Here is a 5,503-nt window from a genome sequence, read left to right as displayed (position 1 = left end):
GCTGGATGTGGACCCACCACTATGCCCAGCTCCGCAGGGCCTGGAGTGGCCGCCCTGATTCGCATCCCCCTAGGGATGACCCTGCTCCCCCAGCATCCTGGCATGCTCTCTGGGCTCAGCAGGGCTCTCTGCTGCACAGCAGGGCTGGCCCCTCCCCTCTGCTCCCTGGCTGGAGCTCTGGCAGAGACTGGAGGTACAGCAGGGTCTGCCTGGCTTCCCCCTGCCCTACCCAGCCCTCACTGCTCAAGCAGGAATCCTGCCCACTGTCCCTCCCATCTCCCACAGCACAGACCCCAGCCCCATGGATCCTAGGTATGCGGTATGCTAGTTAATGCCAAGAGGTATCTCTGTGTGCATGTCTCCAATTTCACTGGGACAGGCAGACAAAACAATGACTGCTTAGGGCTTTTCGGAGCTAATCAACAGTTCAGCTGTTAAGCTGTTTAAAAAGAGTTTGAACCAATAGAAAGAGGCCATTGTTTTGCTGATAAGGTGATAAACACTGTTATCATCCCCCTGCTGGCTTGCTTGCCTGTCAGTTTGCTGCAGACAGTATAAAGAAGCAGGGAGGGAGATTAAAAAGCTCCTATCATCAGCAGATACATACACTGCACCCCTCCCCCGTTTGCCTCAGAGTGCTAGCAGAGGTCTGGGGTCTGGCAACACTCCCAACCCTTCAGCAGCCATCAGGGAAAAGCCTGGAACCCTGCCCTAATCAGAGCATCCTGCCAGGCCTGGCCACACCCCCCTCAGCTCAGTGCTCTGAAAGGGAAAGGAGGGCTGCTCTAGCGCCTCCCGGCTTCTAGCCTGAGCCACTGCAGGCATGTGCCTGAATTTCCTCAGTCCAGAGAGAATGTCTGTCCAGTTACAAGACAGTTCAGCCTAGCCAGGTTAGACCAACCTGCAAAGATTCAGGCTCAGGCTCAGGCTTTTTGAATGTCTGTCCCTAGCCTTGAAGTACTCTTGTTCCTACCCTATTTTATGGAGACAATTAAAAAGAAACAAGTTGTTCTTTTCTTTAATAATAAAATATATGCCTGGCAATGCCAGATACTTTAACAAATCAATCTCTGGATATTCTAAGATGAACCTCAAACATAACCATGATATAATCAAACTTTTCTTATTCTGTTGCAAAATAGATTAAATATACCCTGAACTGAAGTGTTTCTATTTTAGGAATGGCTTTTAAAATATCTACACTTTTGTCACCACCCTTCACCAGCTATTTGCCTTTCTGACTGTACTTGGTTTGGTCTGATATACTGATGGCAACTTAATAGCACAGGACTTCTTAGACCAGGGTCTCTGGCCCCTACCCTAAGAAACCCAGAGTTTCTCTTTTTTTCTGGAGACATCTGTATGGAATTACCCATGCAACAATACAGACAGAGAGTGTAGAAAAGAAAGTTTGCTTAACATTTACAATTTTACAATTTACATTTCTCACAGGCGAAAATAATAGCATTTTCAACTTCATTACAGAGTCCAAAAAAAAGAGGCTAAATCTATACATCTACTGAAATTGCTGTCTTCTCATTGAGCCCTTTGGTCAGTCTACAGAGATATTTTTTATCAGGACCTCTCTTTCCAAGCCCTTTGGTCAGTCTACCAAGATCTTTCTTATTAAAATCTTTGGGGTCAGTTTTTCTGACCAGACATGTGTCTTGATTCTAAATAGGCAGACAAGGTTCCTTGGGTGAATTTGATATCTTTTATTAGACCAACCCAAATGGTTGAAGAATAGTTATTAAGCAAGCTTTCGGGTTCAAAAACCCTTCATCAGGCTAAGGAAGCTTCAGCAGTTGGTGTGTGCTCTTCCTGGATGGAATGAAAAGAGAATTGATTCTAAATAGTTTTTTCCATTTAATCTCTCTCTCTCTCTCTCCCCTCCCCTCCCCTCCCCTCCCCTTTTCCTCTCACATACACATAGATTTGGGGTTCACCAGTTTTTCTGAGAGCTAGGCCAGTTGAATTTATAAAGACCCTAAACACCAACCTTTCAAAAGCTTAACCTGCTTTCAGCACTGCACCTCATAGGCCAGTTTGCACATTTCTGCCAGATCCACAGACAGATTCTGTAATGTCCTTTCAAACAGGTACATCAGCAAAATTCCCCTCACTTCCAGTTGTGTACTGTAAATCAGGGAGAGAGTTTGAGACCCTGGGTCACAATTTTGCATTGTGCCTTCCTTCAATGAAGTGTATCATAAGAATTTGTTTTTTGAATTCTGGAGGCTATGCCACGGTAGCAAATTCACTTGCAGCTAAGCAAGACAGTTTCCACTTGTTTTCTAAGCAGCACGTGGGAATTTGACCTTACTGATGTGTTGCTCTTCACAACAGAATAAGAGTAGGTGGAGATGGGAAGAGATAGTAAACTAGCAACTAGTTTTATATTACAACAATTTTATATTGCAACTCTGGTTCTTGCTCAGTACGATTCATCTTGTTATTTATTCAGTTAAAATTAAAATACCTAATCCTTCAAGGTGCTGTAACCACCCTTGAGTAACCAGCCTTCAGCACCTGAAAGTTATTCTGGACAAAGCAACTGTTAAATAGGGATTCCACTTTTCCTGGCACTTTCTAGACTGACAATTAAACCGATCAGATAGGCCAGTGGTTTTCAACATTTTTTCACTTGTGGACCCCTAGAAAATTTCAAATGAAGGTGTGGACCACTTTGAATTATAAGTGTGGCTATTCATATAGTTCTGATTGATCATAGTCATCTTTTGCAGACCTCCTAGACACAGTCTGCAGATCCCCAGGGGTCCACAGACCACAGGTTGAAAACCACTGAGTTAGGCCAAGAGATACAGTTCACCTCTTCAATTTAAAAAGAGAAAACTGTTTTGTGCTATTTATTCTAAATTCTTAATTAGCCTCCTGCTTGGAGTTCATTTCTGCTTGCTTCTACTCTGTCTTGCTTTTGTTTCTATTTTCCATTAGACCTTCCTTCCTTTCTAGTATGGGATTATGGTGCATTGCCTTCTATTTCACGTGTCCTCTGGAAACTCGCCCCCGTTACCCCTGGCTCTCCATAAGCTTCTCAACCTCTTTTGATGGTTACAAGAAATAGAGTCCTACCTGTCTGTAATGTCTTCCACTATTCGGAGTAATTCTGCATAGGAAGTTAATGATCTGTGACCACTAAAGCAAAAGCTTGCACACACACAGAACTGACCAAAGCCCAACAGCTATATCAAAATGCTACTTCTCCTTTTATATCTTGTCATAGTTTCCCTCATTTCTTAATCTACTTGCACCCAAGGCAAATACTCATACATCTCCTCAACTTTATCTCTATGCATCACTCATGTTTACTGAGAGGATGGAAAAATGTGCCAGACACTTAATAAACTAACGATGCAGTGTCATATTGGCAACATGAAGGCAAGAAGCCAAAAGCTTCCTCCCCATTAAGAGGGATTCCTGCATGGAGTCCTACCATGGTGCTGTCCCTGGCATTAACAACTCAAGATTTTAGCACAAATCTCCCAATTTTGGTAAGTGCTCTTGATCACATAACTGGGAACCAGGGCTTAAAGTAAAAAAGATCTCATATTTTAATCCAAGAGAGAGTCAAGTTTTAAGCACTCATGGTTGCAAAGAAAAGTTCCCATACTCTAAAGGTGCATAGAAAAGCAAGAGCAAAGAACCCATCTCACTTTTTATTCCTGACATCATATGGAAACAAACCAGCTCCAGCCTTTATTTAAAAACCTTTTACTGAAAAATCCTTCACTTCAGGTTAACCCACTGTGTGCACACTGATCCTGACCCAGCAAAAAAAAACAACCAACAAAATTAAACAGTCAGCCCAAAGGAAAGCTGGGAGGCCTAAACAAAATATCATAAAATAAACAACTCGCAAGTTAAACAGGCACTGCCAAGAAAAAGTTTATTACAAGGAAGGGAGTGGGGGGGGAAGACTGCTTAGAAAACTGACACCTACACACAAGTGTTGTTTCAAAGCTTTTAGTAAGTCTCACAAGGCAGAACAATAGAAGCACTGTACTCATAACCAGCTCAATCTGTTGCAGTCAGAAGAGTGTGCCCTCATCTCTTACAGTGAGTGTATTTTTCATTGATATTTGGAGTAGGAGTCTGACGTGACAAAAGCCTTACTGCACGGGCCTTATGCATCATGTCCCTTCCCTGTGTTGGAGAAAGAAGAGGGCATGGCTTATACTGAGTGCAAATGGAAAGAGCAGATATGGCTATAGCCAGTGATGTATTTCAAAACATGCCAACATGCCACGGCGTTCTGGTTGAGAATCACTGTGCTAGAGAGCTGTGCTGTTCCTGCAACAGTCCTCTAGCATCCTGGTAACACCTAGGCAGTGAGAGCTGTTCAGGACAAATATGTTGTCAAGTATGCCACTGTCCCATTCAACGAAGAGGCATAAATTTCATATGATATTTGGTTTCTTTTCTTCCTATCATAGCTAGGTCAGTTATGTAAAGGGAAAAAAACCCCTCAAAACATTCCCTTCCCCCCCCCCCAACAAATCAACAGCCTAATTGGCACAGATAAGCTAGCAAAAATCCTAATATAAATGCATTATGCCTTATTCCATTCATGAAACTGGTGTCAACTTTACTGGCAGAAGGTTATTTTGCTAGCATAAACTTCATCTTCACTATCAATATAATTATAAACCAGCAACCCTTTTTGACAAGCCTCAGCTTACCACTAACACTTTGGCTAGGGACAGAAACTACACAAACTGGTATAAGTGATCAGAAACTGGTTCAAACCTGTAACAGAACAGAAGTTCAGTGCACACAAACCATTTTCAAAATGGCCAAAAACAGTTTAAGATGAATCTGAATGGATGCAGCATCAAACTTAACTGATTCAGGTTAAATCGGTTTATTGAAATTCTGTTCCAGATCCCCTCTAGATTCATGTTAACTCACAGTTTCCCAGCATCCCAGGATGCTCTGCACCTCCCCTGGAAACCCCCACTCACAGGGTGGGTAGGCTACCTTTGGCCCAAGCTGTCTGCTCCAGCCAAGCAGGGAGGCATGCTCTAGTGCCCCCGACCTTCTGGCCTCAGCCACTGCAGGCATAGGTCTACATTTCTGGAATCAAAGTGGATATCTGTTCACTTGCTTATCAGTTCAATCTACTCAGCTTAGACTAACCTGCAAAGACTGAATCAATTCAGTCTTGGGCCTTCTGACTGTCTGTACTTAGCCTCCATGTCCTATACATCCTATCAGTGATTCCACCCAAATAAAAACTTGAAAGATACCCAGGATACTGAGAATTCCACAGTTTGGTCAGTCTGGGTCACTTATTTGCCTTGTTCTCTCCATGAATAAAAGATATTCATACCCCTGTGTTTGGTTCTCTACACTGTCTGTTCCACAGAAGGAAGCTAAAAGGTTCAAGGCATTACTGTTTTCCTGGATGAGGTCAAAATGCACAAACTTACAGGTATAAGGGATTCCTTCTTTATTTATACACACACGCATACACACACACTCT

General features: G+C 42.9%; 1 protein-coding gene across 9 annotated transcripts in view; it reads right to left on the bottom strand.

Annotated features, from left to right (window-relative positions):
* Positions 1 to 5,503, bottom strand: part of FARP1 (FERM, ARH/RhoGEF and pleckstrin domain protein 1) — a 319,651-nt gene that overhangs the window by 144,412 nt on the left and 169,736 nt on the right. The window lies entirely within an intron of this gene.

This window comes from Alligator sinensis, unplaced genomic scaffold, assembly GCF_000455745.1.
Source record: "Alligator sinensis unplaced genomic scaffold, ASM45574v1 scaffold1253_1, whole genome shotgun sequence".
Taxonomy (NCBI): domain Eukaryota; kingdom Metazoa; phylum Chordata; order Crocodylia; family Alligatoridae; genus Alligator; species Alligator sinensis.
Note: the sequence above shows the minus strand (reverse complement) of the source record. Positions and strands in the feature narration are given on the sequence as shown.